The 19,907-nt window shown below is 39.2% G+C and overlaps 1 protein-coding gene across 7 annotated transcripts in view; it reads left to right on the plus strand.

The window, feature by feature from the left end:
* The first annotated feature begins 7,952 nt into the window (after positions 1-7,952).
* Usp49 (ubiquitin specific peptidase 49) overlaps positions 7,953-19,907 on the plus strand; it is an 82,474-nt gene continuing 70,519 nt past the window's right edge. For all 7 annotated transcript variants that reach the window (XM_047557505.1, XM_047557508.1, XM_047557511.1 and 4 more), the window contains exons 1-2: positions 7,953-8,017; positions 10,155-10,236. The gene's annotated coding sequence lies outside the window, so the exon portion shown is untranslated. The remainder of the gene's footprint in view (positions 8,018-10,154; positions 10,237-19,907) is intronic.

Consider the following 19,907-nt stretch of genomic DNA (forward strand, 5'->3'; position numbering starts at 1 on the left):
ATCTCCCCATGTGCAACCCCTAAAAGAAGTAGGAAACATCTAGGGTCCTGTCAATATGTCACCTTTGTGAGTACTTTTGCCAGAGCTCCATGGAAATCTGCCATCTTTGACTGTCAGAGCTGAGCAGGGCAGCTTTTCAGCTCAATTTGTTCTGTTCTCCCTTACCTTAGGGTGGGAGACTGTGGCTCCCGGTGAGGTCATACAGAGGCATGAAGGTGGCTCAGGACCAAACTTCATGGTCAGGACTCCTCGTTTTCAGCATGTGCCAAAGTGTGCCATCTGTGCCTCTTGGAATGCTAGGTGATTTTAGATGGAATGTGGGAAATATTTTTATACTAGGACTTGTGTCTTATTCTAATGTATATGAAGAGGAAAGTATAACTACCACTTTATTCCTTAGGATTTGGGTAAATTTTTTTTAAGGGATCTATTGCTGGGTGTGGTGGTGTATGCTTGTAATCCCAGATACTTAGAGGAGTTCAAAACAGGAAGATCACAAGTTTGAGGCTAGCTCTTGCGAGTTAGTGAGGCTGTCTCAAAATAAAATTTTTAAAAAGGGCTGGGGATGTAGCTTAGTGGTACAGCACTTACTTAGTGTGCCTGATGTCCTATGCTCAATTGCCAGCACTACAAAAAAAATAAATAAATAATGTCCACCAATGCCTTTCCCTTACCACACCCCTTCCACAACTGTTACTCTCTGGGGGGCTATAGGCCCCTGTCATTGTTGCATGAGTGGCTGAGACCCGTTGTATTACAAGTTGGTACTTCCCCTGAAGGTTTGGTGTCTTTGGCCTGTGAGTGCTCATTTTGCGGGGTTGGGCCCTCCCCAGGTGTCTGCCCTGTAGAACACTCCCAAGTTGGCTGTTACAATGCTCAGATCTTCCTTACACCATGCCTCCCGGAGGTCATGCTACCTGGGGTTGGCCTTGTCTAGGGAAATCCTTTCCCTGAGGCATTTAATTCTTTCCTCATTTATTCTGAGACAAAACAAAACACACCAGTCTTTTCTCTTCCCTGGTGGTGGAGACTTGATTGTGCTTACTGAGGGCATCTATTAGTTCTTGTTGGAGTAGGAGAGGACGGTGACCCTAAAGCAGGGGTTCCTTTTTGTTTGCATTAGGGATCAAACTCAGGGCCTCATGTATGCTGAGCAGTTATTTATTTTTTTTAAAGACAGGATCTCACTTCACCCTCTAGCCTCAGTCTCTAGGCCAGTCCTCAGTATAGGACTACAGGCCAGTGCCACAGTGCCTGGTTAAACAGCTTCTTAAGGTAACTGCAGGTTTTCAGCTCTGGAGTAGAGCCTCAGGATGTCAGACAGAATCATATATCTTCAGTTTTGGGGGAATTATATTTACAGTTTCATTAGAGTATTGGAAATATCTATAATAGTTATTTTTAAAAATTCTATAAAGGGACAACAGATCCTGAAAGGGAAAAGGCTGAAGACAAAGTGAAGCAGATTTCAGATAGGTCTAGGATTATTTTGTGGCCAAGATCTTCCCCGACCCTTGTTTGTTTTTATTATATTCTTACCGCTTATCCTTTTGCCATTTATTTATTTGGTGCCTGGGATTGAACTCCAGGGGCGCCTTACCACTTAACTACATCTCTAGTGTTCTTTATTTTTAATTTTGAGACAGGGTCTCACTAAGTTGCTGAGGCTGGCCTCAAACTTGCTATCCTCTTGCCTCAGCCTCCAGGTTGCTGGGATTACAAGTGTGCGCCACCACACCCAGCTGTGTTCCTGGTCTCACCTTTCCTGTAAGGTTCCCAGTTCCTTTTAGAAATGGGTAGGAGTAAATGTGTATGAAGTGATCTTTATAGCTTTCCTTGTGGTCCTAGAGTTCCTCTTCCATTATGATATACTACATGGGATCTGAAAATTATTATTTAGCAGAATGAGTATATATTTTCATTTTTCAGAATAAAGTGACTGATGAGGCAGAGAAATAGTTCTTGGCCTTTGTGATAAAATTAGCAAGTAAAAAAATGATTCTTGGGAGCTGGGGAGTGTGCAGAGCACGGCAAAACAAACAAAACAAAAACTTCTTGAAACTATCAGGGCAAAGATTCAAAAGAGAGCTAAGGGACCACCTTTATGTAGCCCAGGTTGTTCCACAATCAGAATTTAGTATTGGAAATCTTTTGTTGTATAGGAAAGGCAATGCTGGGGATGTGGAGGTGTCAGTTGTCCTGAGGCAGCTTGCTGAAGGCATCACATTGTCTTTAGGAGGCAGAGGGCTGGTGCTAGCCATAGCACTGAACCCTCATTTGCCAGGTAACTTCAGTGAAGGTGGCCTTTCTGAGTTGAATCTGTTAGTGAGAATAATAATACCTACTTTCCATATTTCAAAGGTTGTTGAGAAATTTAAAGGAGAGCAGAAATGAGGACTGCTTTGCAGGCAAGGAGATGCTGTCTGTTCTTGTGTCTTATTCTTTTATTTTGCGCAACTGGGGATCTAACCCAGGGCCTTGTGCATGCTAGATGAGTACTCTACTATTAAGTTACATCGCCAGTCTTTTTTAAAAATTTGAGTCAGGTTCTTGCTTAGTTGCCCAGGCTGGCCTCAAACTTAACAATCTTCCTTTTTCAGCCTCCCAAGTAACTGGCAGTATAGGCTTGTACCACTATGTCCACCTGCTCTTATTTCTCCTCAGTGATGTTGCTGATGTTTATGTTTGGTTGGGATGTTTAAGGTGGTAAGTTACGGGGTCATTGCTGGGTATAATTTGCCCTTAACACAAATAGTGCTTTTGTAATAAGAGTGAGCAGTGTGGACAAAGAGTCTAGGGAAAGTATTTGTTGTAGGTGTATTTTTTTTGTAGTTACATCAATAAACACATTTGTATAGACTATCTCTGGAATATGGACATGTTTTGTTTTTTGGGTGCTGGGGATTGAACCCTGGAGTGTTTTACCACTGAGCTACATCCCCAGTCTCTATCAGTTAAGTGGCTGAGTTTCTCACTAAGTTGAGGAAGCTGGCCTCAAATTTGTGATCCTCCTTCCTCAGCCTCCTGAGTCATTGGCATTACAGGTGTGCACCACTGGCTTGGAAATATGTTTTTAATACTTATTCATATTGATAAGGTTTTACTTGTTCTATATCCTAAAGGAAAATAGACTGGGTTTAAAAAAAAAATGTAGTGTAAAAATGACTATATCACCAGTGCCCAAGCTTAGTTCTGTCGGTGTCTGAAGTTTTTTTAAAATGCAATCTATATTATGATTGTGTTTTTAAGCAGTTGTGTCTTTAAAAAGAGTTCAACTATTCCTGATTCTGATTCCTCATTAACTCTGAAGCTCCCATAAAACTTTTTGTCAGGTGTCGCAAATAGTCCTTTCAGATTTGAATTAAAGTAACTTCTTTCTATTCTATCTGCCATCTAATTCATGATTCTCAAACTTTTCAGTCTCAGGCTTCTTGATGTTCTTAAAAGGTATTGTTTATGTAGGTTATATCAAGTGATGTTTACCTTATTAAAGACTTATAATAAAAAATGAAAATGTTTATTCATTTAAAGTTAACAACGAACCCATCACATTTACATATTTATAATGAAAAATTATTATTTTTCCTAACAAAATTAAGTGAAGAGAGGTATTATTTTATATTTTTGCAAATCTTTTGAATGTGTGGCATGATAGAAGACAGCTGGATTATCTGTTTTGGTTGAAGAATATGAAAAAAAAAATGACCTCATGCAAATGTGTATTTGAGAAAAGGGAGGAGTATATTAATTATCTTTTAGACGATTGTGGATATTCTTTTGATACTACATCTGCTAAAGCTTAGTTGCAATGTGAATCTCAAGCTTTTCCTTCTCTATTATATTAATATTCATTGGTTAAATTACACTTTGAATGAATTTTTTTATTTATGTGTGATTTCTTAGCATCATATATTGGTCATCTGGGAAAAACTGCAGATCTAAATATTGACACATTTCTTTTTTTGTGGGGGGAGAGTATTGGGGATTGAACTCGGGGGCACTGGCTACCGAGCTACATCCCAGCCCTTTTTTGTATTTTATTTAGAGACAGGATCTCACTGAGTTGCTTAGTGCCTTGCTTTTGCTGAGGCTGGCTTTGAACTTGTGATCCTCCTGCCTCAGCCTCCTGAGCTGCTGGGATTATAGGCTTGTGCCACCATACCCCAGTGACACATTTCTTTAAGCAATATCAAAAATCAAAATCATTAACATCACTATCTGTCCTATTAATGGGAAGCTATCAAACTAATAGTGGCAGATAAGAGTTTTTAAAAATTCTAAATTTTGGGCTGGGGTTGTAACTTAGTGGTGAAGCGCCTGCCTGGCATATGTGAGATATGGGGTTCAATCCTCAGCACCACATGTAAATAAAATAAAGGTATTGTCCATCTACAACTAAAAGACATATATTAAAAAATCCTAAATTTTGCTTGAAAGCTTGTGTTTTATCATTGCAGACACTGTTATTAGTCTTAGCTTTATCTAGAAGAAAATATCTGTCAAATGCCAAATGAGTAACTGAATAGTTAAATGAACAGTTTATCTGTTAGCCTTTCTTTTCTTTTTCCCCCAGTACCGGGGACTGAACCACTGAGCCATATCCCCAGTCCTTTTTTAAAATTCTGAGACGGGGTCTTGTTAAGTTGCTGAGGATGACCTGGAACTTGTGATCCTCCAGGTAGGGGCATTTTTACCCACTGTTACTTTTGTATCATCAGTGCCAATGTCATTACAGGGAAAAAAGCATATAATTCTTACTGTTAAGAAAATAGTTTTGTTCTCAGGGATCCCTTGTGCTTAGCAGACCACAATTCTGACCCACTGATCTAATGCACGCTCACAGCACTGACACTCCTTCCCCCCTGCATTGCTATTTTGGGAGCACTCTTCCATCAGAAGTTCCAAGTGGTCCCAAATTCTCTCAAAAAAGTATCTTGTTAGGGAACTAATGTATGGAGTAAAAGTCTTCTCCAAGAATTTTCTTGGGGACAAGGGAGTAAGGGGGAATATGAGGACAAAACATGATGAAGGAGTTATAATGTAGGAATTCCTTAAAGAGAATTGTTAAGAGGCAGTAGATAATAAAAGGAGCGCTAAATTGTGGTTCTAATTGAGCTTTTGAATCACATGACAACTGACCCAACCAAACCATCCTCTCCTATAAACCACTTTAAAATGCCCGATTTTACTCGCCTTTGGAAATCCTTTCAGTTAGTCATGCTTGGTTCCAGACCTTGTAGTCCCCCTCCCTTCTTTTTTTTTTTTTCTTTTCCTTTTGGTTGGTCTTCAGCTTTTTTTGCTTCCCTGTTTCATACGCAGATGTGAAACCTTGAACCACTGTGCCCAATAAGGTTTCTTTCTTTTACTTGTCTTTGTATTAAATATGTCTTTTCTGCCTTAGCCATGTCTTGGGTATTGTAACCGTTGGTCTTATTTTGTGTGACACCACTCCATCCCCGCCCGCCCCCGTAAATTACGTTAGGACAATGCGCCCAGGAGACTGCGCCGGAAGGGAGCCTTTTGTAGAACTGCCGCTCTTTCTCTTTTCTGATGCGTCTCCCTCCCCATTCTTGTATAAGTCTTTGGAGCTACAACCATAACACACACACCCCCCCTTTGTGTACTGGGCATCGAACTCAGGAGCGCTTAAACACCGAGCCACACCCCAGCCCTTTTTATTTTTTGAGACAGGGTCTCACTAAGTTGTTCAGGGTCTTGCAAAATTGCTAAGACTGGCCTTGAACTTGCGATCCTCCTGCCTCAGCCTCCCCAGTCGCTAGGATTACAGGCGTGTGCCAACGCGCCCGGCAGGACTGCAAGTATCTCAATCTGGATCTGGTTTGTTTCCCAAGCCCCACGTCTGCTTAACTTCTTCAGTTCAGGGTGGCGGTCCTCTTCCTTGGGGGTATTTCCGTAAAACAGCCGAATTCCGCCAGGGTCATCAGTGGCAAGAGTCAGACACGTGCTCGCTCGTCTGGGAACCAATAGTAACTTTTGCAAAGGCTGCCTCCGGAAACCCCACGGTTCGCAAGCTGCTGCTTCTTTAGGAAGGACACAGTTAAAAGATAATAAAACAATACAAAAAAAAAAACACATAGACGGGATATTGAGAAAGGCAGTGGGGAGAGATGTTAAAGGTCAGCCGAAAAGAGTACAGGGAAACTCTACGTAAAATTCCTTTACTGCTCCCCGGGAAGTAAGGCTGGGGAGAAGTGGGCGGAGAAGGGCTTGGGAGAGTCTCTGGCCCTTTAAGGAGGAGGGACGGACATTAGACTCTGTACCTTTAAGAGTCTCTTTGTCTGGAAACCTTCTTATTTACCCTCCTGTGCTTCAACCAAACTTCGACCGGCGATTCACAGCGCCCCTCTACGCCGCCGCCCCTTACGCCGGGCTTGAGTCCGCCGCGCGTTGGTGGTTGACCCTAAACTTTGCGCCCGCGGCACAAACCTGCAAAGAGGGTGCCGGTGCCGGGGTCGCGGCCCAGCGCTGCGCCGTTGGCGCATTGCGGGGCTCGAGGGGCGGGGCTCCGGCGGGCGGGCCAATGGGCGGGCAGGGGGCGGGGCCGTGTTCGGTTGTCTCGCGCCCTGGTGACAGCTCGCGCGTGCTGATGATGGCGGTAAATAGAGGGGGGCCGGGGAGGGGGGCCGGGGAGGGGGCGGAGAGGTGGGGAGGCAGCAAAGGGGGTAGCTCCAGGGGGTGGGGGACGGGGACCGGGGAGACCGCGACGGCCAGGGAGCCTACTCTGAGACTCGGAGGCGGGGACAGGAGTCTCCGGCACACTAGCCCTCCCCTTTAAAGAAGCAAAATCCTCACACACCGGGTGAGGGGCGACAAAGGCGGCGTGCGCCTCGCGGGCGGGAGGAGCGGCGGTAGGGGGCGGGACCGCGGCGCCGGCGGGCCGGGGGCGCCCGGGGCGGGGGCCGGCGGGAGGCAAGAGCTGGAGCCGGGGCGCGCGGGCGCTTTATTTTGGCGGGGTGGGCGACGACTGGGTTTGGGTTAAAAGCCTTAAGGGGAGAGGTGAAGGAAGGTTCGGGGGCGGCCGGGGGGACCGGGCTGAGAATGAGATGAGGAGGATTAAGAGGAGAAAGGGTTAGAAGCCAGGGAGAGGAGGAGTGGAGAAAAGCCAGCAAGGAGGTAGGAAGGAGGCAAAAGCCAGGGTGGGCGTTAAGGAAGCCGGACGGGGAATGAGGTTAGGAGACCCGGGCTGGCAGGAGGAATTCTGAGGTTAGGAGTAAGAACAGGGGTTTGAAGGGGAAGGCTTTGACGGGGTGGTATTGGGGTGAGGGGTCCAGGGGTAAGAGTTGGAAGTGGGAGACAAGGAGGGGCAGAGCTGGGGTAATAGTTGTGAGTAGGGGAGAGAGAGTGAATAAGAACCAGACGTGACAAGGGTGTGAACTAGTGCAGAGCGAGATGAGCTGAAGGGCTAGGACCCGCGGTGGGGTGGGAACGACTGGCGCGTTCTGAGAAAGGTATGGGTTAGTAGGTGGGCGATGGGTGTGAATTCTGGAAAACGAGGGGCAGCTAATCATACCCTGGACTAGAACCAGGTGGAGTCGGGAATAAGCCCAGTAAAAGGGTGAAAGAAAAGATGAGAGATGGGCGTTTATAGGGCAATTCCAAAGGACCAGAAAAACTGAAAGGAGACTGGAGTAAAGGTTTAAGAAGTGATGGCGATCCGGGACAGGGTAACCGGGGAATTGTGTTAATTGAAGAGGTTCAGCAAGATCCAAGGTAAAAACAATGAGGTGAAGAGACTAAAAAGCAGATGGTGAGAGTAATAGGAACGAGATGGGCCCCAGGATTTAAAGAATGGAATGGAGACTAAGGAAAGAGAACGGGGTTAAGGGAAGCTGGGGGAGTCTCGATGGATGTACAACTGGGGTAGATTGCGCCGGGAGGGAATCGAATGTACCTGTACCGGGGAGATGCTTCAGAAGGTCTGCAAGGGTCAGGGAACAAATGCTGTAGTGAAGGATCCAGTGTAGGGGGCCTTTGGTGCAGAAGAGGAGAAACCTTGGTGAGTGAAAGGGGACCTAGAGAAAGGGGTAAAAACTGAAAAGGGCCAAGGCCGGGTGTGCAGGAAAGGAATTCATTACTGAGAAGTGTGTGTTGACATTGGTAGTCCTTTTGTCCCTAAAAGTAGGAAATTCCAGAAACCTCTTTCTCTCTTAAAGGAATCTTGAATCCACTTCCACCTTTCATTGCTTTTAATTCAACTTTCATGTCCACTTTGAAAAAGATGGGACCCATTTTGATTTGATTTTGTTCTTGTGTGAAGAATAAAGTGTCAACTCTGGTTACAGAAAACCTTGGCATTTCACTAATGCTGTGATAATGGGAAGATAGGTTGTGTTTATTTACAGTGTGCCTGTGTAATGTGATAGTTTTGGTGTTGTAGCAGTGTTGTACCTGACAAGTGCTGGCCAGGGTGCTTTATCGCCAGCATTTCCTTTTTCAATGGAGAATGCACTATTGTTGGAATGGAGAAAGATGAGAATCTTTTTGTTTTCCAGTAATCAATCAGATTTCTGCTTGTTTTCAGTGACTGGAGAATATTGAGAAATCATTTCATAGAGAGGCAGATAATCAACCAGGGAAGTTTCCTGGGGAAGAGATTTAAACCAGGGCTTTGAGGGCATTGAGTTCCTAAGCTGCCTAGATGGTTCAACTAAATGAAAGGAAAGGAGAATTGCAGAGTTGTGGAGAATTTAAGAATACTGAACTTATCTTTTAGGTTAAATAATGAATTTATAAATAAATTTTTATGAAAAATATCTCTGCAAGATAGTATTGCAAACTGGAGCCTTGGACAGCTCCACTGCCTAATTTCCTAATTTTTGTCTTAGAAGACACTTTTGGAAATTAAGAGAAAGATAAGAAATTTGGGGCAAATTTAGGTTATAATGTTTGCTTAAATGATTGAAGCTTTTACATTTAACTCAGAATATGAGTGAATATTAATTTTGCATTTGATGGTACCAAAGTATATAATGTAACTTGGAAAAATGCAAACTGTTTTAGAGAATCTTATTCGGGATTATTTTATTAGTGTACATTCAGATACACAAAGATGATTTTGTTTTTTTCCCCAAAGTTGTGTAGGGACTGGGGGTCTAGCTTAGTTGTAGAGGCCCTGGGTTTGATCCCAGCACTTAAAAAAAAAGGGGGGGTGTCATTTTCCAAAATTGTGTAAATTTTGGATTACTGCTGTTTGTGAGTGTCTAAATTGCACAAATCAGGTTTGTGGCATTTGTGAGTTAGCAAAGATTAGGTTTTGATTTGTGAATATCACAAACATTGGTTATTAATATATGGGAATAGTTTAGGATCATAACTGGATTTAGCACTCAACTGTTTTAGTGGCATAGTACTGAGATCATGTTTTTTTTTTTCTTCTGGATTATGTTAAACAAATGTTCAAGGTAAGTAGATTGATTTAGCAATTTAACAGGATATTTGAAAAATCACTATTTTTTTTTTTTTTTTTTTTTTTGGTGCTGGGGATTGAACCCAGGGCCTCATGCTTTCGAGGCAATCACTCTACCAACTGAGCTATATCCCCAGCCCAAAATTCACTATTTTTGCTGCTAAGTTTTGAGGGAATTAGTCTGAATATGTTAACTTTCAAGATGAATAAGTTTGATAGAAGGCACCTGTTTGAGGGGTGTGTGCATATTCCTCTCTTTGTAGATGTGTTTGGGCTGGCATTAGTGGGTGGTACTTTGTGTATGGTATGGCCATTTTTAAATGTAATTGTTTTAAACTCGTTATTTTTATGTAAATTATTTGAGATTTATTTGATATTGGTAAAAAATAAAATATAAACTGTAAGATCAACCAAAAGAAAGAGTTCATTTGTTTCCTACCTTTGTTTCTGTGTGCTACCATAGTATGCTAAACCAGTTATTTTTGTGAATGGTTATTTTTCATTTGATATTTCTAAAACTGATAATGGATACTCTTTTAATTTAGATAATATGATTTATCAATAAGGATGCCAGTGATAAATTTAACCTGCATTTTCTTTGTTCATCAAGTAGGATTCTACTCAACTTTATTTTGGTTATAATCTTATTTGCTAAGAAAAAAACTATTGAGTTTATATTTGTATGAGTAGGTTGTACATAAGTAAATGTTTTTCTGGTTAATCGTAGAGTCTTTGGATGGGAAGAGACCTTGAAAGGACCTCTAGTTTATCCTGCAACTTCAGTCAATATCCCACTTAAATCATCCCAGGTAGATGAGAATTTATCCTATTTTTCTTAAAATTTTCAGTGGTAAAGTGGCAACCTCTGTAGATAATCTCTTCTAACTTTTAATGATTTTTTTTCCTATCAGGAGGGTCTGTCTTCTGTCTAATCATCACACAGTTAATGCTATATTTGTATTTATTTCCTCTTACTCCTTTCTCAATTAAAAAAGGCTGCTTACTATATTACCTTAGCTTTTTAGCTCTTCCTGAACTTAATAATAGTAGCCAACACATGTATGATGCTTTAGTGCCAGACCCTGTTGTAAGTGCTTTGCAAATTGTAATTCATTGACTCCTCACAGGAATCCTATGAGTTAGGTACTATTACAATTCTCATTTTATGTGTGATGAAACAGGGTCTTTGAGATCAGTGACTTGCCCAAGGTTATATCCAAGACTTTCTTACAGCTACTTGTTTGGTAGTTGATAATCTGTTAGTACAAACAGACTTTTTTTTTTTTTTTTTTGGTCAAATATTGATGGTACATTTGTTCTTTATTTAATTTAATTTTTGATGTTAGGCGTTGAACCCAGGGCCTCACACATGCTAAGCATGCCCTCTATCATTGAGCTATTCCTTTATCCCTCAATTTTTATTTTAGTTCAAAAGGTAGAATTCTGTCAAGAGGTGGGGGGTGGGATTCTGACCTTGGTTTTTACCGGCAGAGTCTGTGCTTAGGTGTTACTTCTACTTGACTTGTGGTCATCCTTCACCATCTCTTCTCCAGGTTTAACGGTGCTGTTTTGTTCACCTCTTGGTGGGTCTTGTTGGGTCTTGTTTGCCAATCCTTAATAGTTTTTTAATGGTTTGATTTTTTTTTTCCTAGTTGTATCTTTTTTTTTTTTTTTTTTTTTTTTTAGTTGTAGGGGGACACAATACCTTTAATTTTATTTTTATGTGGTGCTTGAGGATTGAACCCAGTGTCTCACACATGTGCTAGACATGCTAGTGCTCTACCACTGAGCCATAATCCCAGCCCCTAATTGTTAAATTTTTAAGGTGGTTCTGTTCTTAAATTTTTCTTACTTCCTTTTTAAGTGGGGAACCTGGGATAGACACCACGAGAGCTGTGTATAATGTGCAGATTACATCAAAGTTCTTTACATTAATCTATTTTTTTTCATTCCAGATGAAACAAAAGAAAATAAAGCAACCCTAAACCAATTTTAAAATGCCTTACTGCATTGCACATTGTCTTCCTACTTTTTTAGCTATAAAAGGCCCTGCACTTATATACTATAACTGATTTGCAGTGGAAAGACTCTTGAGGAAAATTGGAACTTATATTTAAGAGCAGATATCCATAAGCCACAGAGCCCTTCAACACTACTACCAAGAAATATTTAGGTAAAATAATGTATTTTGGGGATCATTATGTAACTTCAAGAAGCTTGAAAAGATCAAACTGCAAAATATACTGCTTTAAGAATGTTAATTGGAGGCTGGGAATATAGTTCAGTTGGTAGAGCGCTTGCCTTGCAAGCACAGGACCCTGGGTTCAATCCCCAGCACCGCGGAAAAAAAAAAAAAAGTTGATTTACTACAAATAGGTTTGCCTCATGGATGAGGAGCGGCTCAATAGAAATATCTTAACAAATATTCCATACATGCCTTCAAAATGCCTAAATTTTGAGTCTTTTTGATTGAGATCATATAAGAAATTAACTGACCCGCCTCCAGTCATCTATAATCTTAATTGAAATGATAGCCTATCTATTTGATAAAGTTGTGATCTACAGAAACGCCTGTCCAATTTAAGTAAAAGGAATATTAGCAGTATTCTGACAAATGTAAAATACAATACTTGTGGGCTGCTTTTCCTTTTCTTTCCCGGTTTAAGCTATTATCAAAGCTATGAAATATAGCTCTTTATTAAAGCTGATTGTAATAATTAAAAACACTTCCCTTTCATAAGGACGGGAAAATTACAAATTATTTGGAAAGCATTGTTTCTAGTCATGTGTTATTGTTTCTGAGACATGGGCAGTTTATAAAGACTATAATACTGTTCCTTTTCCATTCACATGTTAATAGAAGTCTGGAAAGTAAGGCACTCTTCTGAAATGTTCAGGGTTGTTTTTATTATATGTCAAGTTGTAAACACCATTTTGTGACAGGTATTTTCTCTTTGTCTTCTTTTGAGCTAATTAGTAATTTACACTCTAGTAGCATCTTTTCCAGCCTCACTGTGTGAAAATGCCTGCTACTCCGTGCCTTCCATGCATCCAGGGCTAGCAAATGATTAGGGGCAGATGTTGGTTAGCACATCGAAGGATCAGGGATAAAATTCATTTTTATGTTGTGTTCTTAAAGGTTTTCGTGTGTATGTTTCCCCGTCTTCACCATCTCCTCATCAAACAGGAATGTCAGGACCTTCTGTAACCCAGAGCTACTGTCCCTGGTTCAATTTGGGATTTTCTATTCTGTCTCCCACTCCCACCCCCACATTGTGGGATTTGGGGAGGATTAACAAGGCAGTCTAGCATAATTCAGAACCCAGGAAGCTGGTCTTCACTGTACCCTCCCATCATCAGAATGCGAAGACCCAGGCATTGTCTTTAGAACCCACCCAGCAGTGTTTCTCTTGCTGGGGAAGTTGTGTAATCGATGGGGCAGCAGCCCTGTTGCTAGCTAGGAGATGCTTTTCTGTGACACTCCATATCTTTCCAAAGGAAGGGGAGGTCCAGCCTTTGTGTTAGGTTTTTCAAAATACAGCTGAGAGTGACCAGAAGATAATGTATAGCTTGGTTTTAGCATTTTGTCACATTGGGATCCTGTTCTTTCCTGCCTCCTGCTCTCTTTCTTCAATCTGACATGGGAAAGAAGATGTGTAGCATCTGTCATATGTTCACTTGGATGGATGTGGGCGTATTAAAGCAGCCAGGGTGTTTGACTTTTTAAATAATATCGAGGATCAGTTTGTTTTGTGAATATAAATTTCAGTTGAAAATTATTAAATAAGGGTAGACAGAAGTTTACTGATTTATCTCTTTTGAACCTAAACTATTTTAGAATGCCAGATAATTTGTGTTACTTATTTTTGCAGTTGTGGATACTAATTTATCAGGATAATAAGGTCAAAATTCCTGTTAGAGCTAATTAAATTTTCCTTGACAAAAATTGTTACCTGGAGATGGCCACAAAGAAAATCAGGTAAGAAAATGTGTGAATAGCTCGGTTCAGCTGTCATTGCTAATAGCATTATAGTCATAGACATGGAGCCCTTGACAGTGAATCAGCACTCACGCACAGAAGTCACCTCATTTATGCATGCATTCATAGAGTATGTGGGCTGTGTGTTTTTTTAAAATAAACCAAAATGTCTAGAACATCCCTCTATGTGGCTCTTGCTAACACTTCTCTTACTCTCTTTTTTCTATGTTCTAATACAGCCACCTATATCTTAATTTTATTGGATGCTCATGACTGGGCACTAATTGTACCTTTGTACTTTATAATATCTAAAGAGGTCAAATGTCAGATTAATAAACAATGCTATATAAAAAAGTAAAATATTGTCAAAGTGAACTACTCAGAGGGGTGTTGTAAGTGAAGATGAGAAAGTGGATACATGACTATTCATGTACTATATATATATATAAAAAGAAATGTTTCTACAGTGTATAGCATAGCTCTGAAGAACTTATAGCAATGCATTTCAAATGAAAGGTAAGTGTACCTTAAGACATCTGTCTCATTTTTAGTTGGCATCATTGTCTACTCCATGCTCAAAACCCAAATTGGTTAAGCATTTCCAGTCTTCCCAATTACACTTGTAATGTGATTTTTGAATTTTTTTCTCCATAGGCAGTTCAGCTTAGTGTATAACTAATACTAAATTCAAAATCTACCTAAGCTATAAATTCAGTAATCTCAATCATTTAAATAAGTATAAAATGAAACATGTAATTACACCTTTTTACCTATCAAATTGAGGAAAATTTAAAAAATTGATGTTAGTTAATAGTGGATGGTTTGTAGGAATGTTGGAAATCTCATATACCATTGGCAGGGATGTAAGTTTTCTTGGAAATAAATTTGGCTATGTCTGTTGGAATTTAAAATGTGCATATCTGCTTCTTGGAATTTGTCCTATATAATCATACACTTGTGTGAATAATATGAATATAAAGTTTTTCTTTCTAGCATTGTTGATTATGGCAAATAGATGATGTTTGCCAGTCAGGGACTAATTAAACAACAGATGATAGGTCCACCCAATGGAAAGCCATTTATCTGTTCCAAATCCATAGATCTCTATTTGCTTATGTGGAAAGATATCCATAGGTTATTTTTAAAAAGTTACATTATAGCCAGGTACTGTGGTATATGCCTGTAATACCAGCCACTAGGGAGGCTGAGTCCAGAGGATTACAAATTTGAGGCTAGACACTGAGACCTTGTTTCAAATTAAAAATTTTTAAAGGACTAGGAATGTTGCTCAGTGCTTGAGTGTTTGCCTAGCATGTATGAGTCCCTGGGTTCGATTCCCAGTACCACCAAAAAAGAAAAAAGAAAAAAAAAAAAAAAAGAAAAGAAAGGAAATAAAAGAAAGTCATGTTACAAAACAATATAGAATACTCCTATTTTGTAAAACGTAAGGTTCATTTTTTACTCTGTATGCTTACGGTGCTTAATTTTAACAAGCACAAGGATGAGTTATTTAACCGAGAACATTTTCATGAAAGAACTTCCTGTAGCAGGAGACGAGAAAGAGATCAGGCAAGTAAAGAGCTGTCCCATTCATAAGAATACTAGGTCAAGGTTTTGAGTCAGAAATGAGGACTGGAATGGCAGAAAGAGGGCATATAGTAGATTCTAAGACCAATTGGTGGAGGTTTTAAAGGTAATGGTAAAGAACCTGCATTTGATTCAGAAAATTATCTGTAAGAGGGGGTAATAATTAGTACCTAGTCCTTTGGGTAGTTGTGAGAAATCACTTAAATAATGCATATAAAATGTATGAATAGTTTCTGGCAGACAGTAAGCACCATTGAGAATATTATCTTTTGTAAGCCTGTATAAATTACTGTTACCTTTTATTATGTACAGTGATGATTCCACCTACCCCACTGACAGATCATGTAGTTTTATATTTTGCTTTGGCACTAGGGATTTAATCCAGGGTGCTTTGCCATTAAGCTATATCCCAAGCCCCCCGCCCTTTTTTAAGAAAATATTTTTAGTTGTAGATGCATATGATATCTTTATTATTTTTTTAAATGTGGTGCTGAGAATTGAACCCAATGCTTCACACATGCTAGGCAAGCACTCTACCACTGAACCACAACCCTAGCCCCCCTAAGCCCTTTTTAATTTTTATTTTGAAACAGGTTTTGCTAGATTGCTTAGGACCTGGCTAAATTGCTGAAACTGGCCTAGAACTTGGCAGTCCTCCTACCTCAGTCTCTTGAGTTGCTAGGATTACAGGTGTGCACCACCCTGCCTGGCCACATCATGCAGTTTAAAGTTTTTCAAATAATACTGGTAGTTGGCCTAAATATTTTTTTTTTTAATTGTAAACAAATGGGATACATGTTGTTTCTCTGTTTGTACATGGCGTAAAGGCATACCATTTGTGTAATCATAAATTTACATAGGGTAATGTTGTCTGATTCATTCTGTTATTTTTTCCCTTCCCCCCTAAATATTCTTATTCTTCACCTTTGGATCTTCCTGCCTACTGATACTTATTATTAAACTTTGAAATACTAAAATATTGCAATTTCAGTCTTTTTAGGCAGCTGATATTCTATATGTTGCTATTAGTTTTCTTTTACCAATATTATGTATACAAATTAAGATTTAGGATTTGTGTCATTTCATTATGAGACCTAAGGGGAGAGGAGGAGACAGATATCGTTTTTTGGAAAACGCCATTCATTTTCTGTGCACAGGGGATGTGGGATAGACATTGCATGTTTATCAGTTTTTGTTAGCAGGGTGGTGTAATGAGCATATTAGCTACAACACCTACATTGGCAGCCAGCAGTCTGTTTGTGAAATCTTTTAGAAAACATAAATCTGGTGAGAAGGTTCCTAAGCAGTTGAAATATCTTTTGGGGAAAATTAAATCAAACAAAGTAAAAAAGACTTTCTCCTTCATAAAGTAATTAACTGTTTTTCCATTGAAAACCATGAAAAAAGATGTCTTATGTGTGGACTGAAGTGTGGCAATATTATTTATGTAGAGTTTTAGAATTCTTTTTGTATCTTGACTTATCCTTTAAAGAACTTCAGATGTAATACATTTGATTAAAACATTTTATAAAAATATTCTATATATTCTATGTCAGTTAAAGAATATCTTTTGGCTCATGCCTGTAATCCCAGTGGTGTGGGAGGCTGAGACAGGAGGATTGCAAAGGTTTGAAACCGGCCTCAGCAACTTAGCAATGCCCTAAGCAACTCAGTTATACTCTGTCTTTAAAATAAAAAATAAAAAGGGCTGGGGATATAGCTCAGTGTTGAAGTGCCTCTGGGTTCAATCCCCAGAACCAACCTCCTCCCCCTAAAAGAACACTTTTTGAGGTTAAAAAAGCCTTCATTCTACTGTCATGTACAACTAATTAGAACAACAACAAAAGCCTTCAGATATAAAAGTTTCCATTCAAAGATAGTTCTTGGTGCTCATGAGGTATTCATAAGTTTTAATTGAATAATTAATGTATGCATGAATGAAAAGTATTATTTGTGAATATGAACTTTATACTCCTTGATTTGGGTACAGTCTGGCATCATTGTTCAGAGACCTTCTGTTTAGCTCTGTCCTTTGCCCATTTTCCTCCCCCACCTCACAGGTACCCTCTCTAATGTGTTTGATATTTGTCCCTGATTCTATATGTATCTTTGTAAAATACTTAGTGATTTCTTTGTATATGTTTCTTTAATTATAAAATAGCTCATTATACCACACTTTGGTAGAATTTGGCTGTAGAATTCTCCCTATAAAAATGCCATAGATTCTACTCTGATTTTAACTCTTCACTTAGCACTGTTTTAGCTATTTATGCTGAATATAGTATTTGCTAATTGTTCCCAACTGCAGCATAGTATTCCATGGTGTGCATAGTATTCCCATAGCAGTGGGCATGCAGGCTACCATAAACAATGCTACCAGTAATGGTCTTGCATGTGTCCATTATGAACATATTGAGAATTTCTGGGATGCCAGACCCATGAGTGCCATTATGATGTAAGAGTTGTTAGGTGCTGATTGATTGTATCAGTGTATCCCCCATGAGCACTGTGTTCCTATAACTTCTCAACACTTGGTATTGTCCACATTTCTAACTTTTACCATTTAGTACTATCTCAGTATGTATATCTAATTATCAATGAATTTGAGCATTTCTTCTTATTCTAGTTAGCTGTTTGTTGCTTTTCTGTGAATTGCCTCTTCATATTCTTTGTTTTCGGATTTTTTTTTTGTTGACTCATAGAATCAACAAGATTGACTTTTCTTGTTGATTTTTTATGAATATAAAATCCCTGATTGGTTTTGAACCATGCAAATATCGCTCCTAGGTATCATCTGTTAATTTTTTCATGTAGTTGAATCTATAAAGTTTTAGCGTTAATGTCTATGTTCCTTATTAGTGCTTCTTGAACTTAGGTCTCCCAGATTTATTTATTTATTTTTAGCTTTATAGTTTACTTTTCTCATTAAGATTTTAATATACATTGAATAATTTTTCTCCTTTTCCTCTTCATCCTCTGATTGAACCCACGGCCTTTTGCATGCTGGGCAAGTGCTCTTCCACTGAGCTATAACCTGAGACCCCTTTTGTAATTTTGATGGAGATTGTGCTTTTAGATTGATGTAGCAAGATGTGGTATCTTTTTATAAAGTCAATTTATTCCATCTATAAGCCTGAAAGAGGGAATTGTATTTTTTAAAAATTTTATTTAATTGCAGTACTAGGGATTGAACCTGGGGATACTCTACCTCTGAGCTACATCCCCAGTCCTTTTTATTTTATTTTATTTATTTTATCTTGTTGTAGTACTGGGAATTGACTAAAACAAGGATATTTTTTGTTGTTGCTGTTGGTACCAGGGATTGAACCCAGGGATGCTTAACCACCAAGCCATATTCTCAGCCTTTTTATGTTTTATTTTGAGACAGGGCCTCAATAAGTTGCTGAATCTGGCCTTGAACTTGGAGTCCTTCTGCCTCAGCCTCTTGAGTTGCTGGGATTATAGGTGTGTGCCATTGTGCTTGACTGAAACAAAGATCTTTTGAGCCTACAAATTCAAGATCAGGTCAGACTGGGCAATGTTTTGAGACCCCTGTCTCAAAAAGAAAAACAAAAAGGAAAGAAAATCTTAAGCAGATGAATAAGTAAAATTTTCTTCCTGATTTTAGGAGACTATGAAATAAAATATTTTAACTTTCTATTTAAAAGCAATTGGTATGCTATAGTTAAACCACCTTGTTAATAATCTCTTCTCATCTTCAGTTATGCTGAAAAATTAGGGCAAGTGTTTTTTACCAAAGTAGTTTTGGTTTAGTTTAATTAAAAAAAAAAAATCTTCCATGGTCAGAAATTAATAGAATGTCAAAAAATAACAGAATTTGCTATTTCTCTGTTTGCAGTTTACTTAGATGTCAGAAAATGGAGTAAATAACAAGTCACATCTTCTGGCTACTTTCTCACATTGACCCTAACACATGATGAATAATTATGGTTTTAATACTCCTTCATTATTAGTAGGTGATATCGAATCTGATTAACAAATACCTTATGCTCTCACTCATTTTGCTATGAAAGGGCAATAGAAAATATAGCTTTCTTATTTTTGAAAGTATTTGGAGTTATAGAGAAAAGCATATTTTGTAATTCAATTGTCAGTTTTTAGGGTCTTAGAGGAAGCTGGACATCGTTTTGGGTTTGTGCATGGGTCCTGCTATTGCTTGTTTCAGCCTTCAGAAATGGGTGAGTGACTGACTCAGAATGCTCTTCGCCTGTTCCAACAGACTTGAAGTATTTGTGCTTCCCTTCCCTAAGGATCCAATACAGTTTTTTTTTTTTTTTTTTTTTTTTTTTTTTAATGTGTGTTCATTTCTGACCAAAATGTGAAGCAACTGTGTTCTGAAATTTATGATAGGCTGTTCTCTAGATCTGCCAGTTCTCTTCCTGGGATCTACTTCCTCCACGTCCTGGGAATTTCTTTTGCTTCCTGTGTTCAACCCCCTTGTTTCCTGGACTCATGTCTTCCTCCTTTGTCATTCCTACTTAATTTTGTGGAGCACCTCTTCTAGAAGCTCTGGACAGAAGGTGCATGGGATGTACATTGTTTGTAAATCTGCAGGTGTGAAAGTTATTCATTTTAAAAAATCATTTTCTCTAATCCTCAATTTTTAGTTTAACTGGTTATAGAATTCTAGATTGGAGGCGATTTTCTCTGAGTTCAGCAGGCATTGCTCCTTTGCATCTGTTGCTGCCAATGAGAAGTCTAATGCTATTCTGATTCTTGATTCTTTTTGCTTTCCTGGAGATGTTCTGAAATTTTTACAGTAACCTGATTGACTCTGGGCCTTATCGTGTCTATTTCGCTGGGCATTCTGTGGCCCTGTTCAATTTGGAAACAGTTTTTTTTTTTCATTTCTGAGAGATTTTCTTCAATTTAAAATTTAAACTGATCTTTCTC

This window comes from Sciurus carolinensis, chromosome 7 (assembly GCF_902686445.1).
Source record: "Sciurus carolinensis chromosome 7, mSciCar1.2, whole genome shotgun sequence".
NCBI lineage: Eukaryota > Metazoa > Chordata > Mammalia > Rodentia > Sciuridae > Sciurus > Sciurus carolinensis.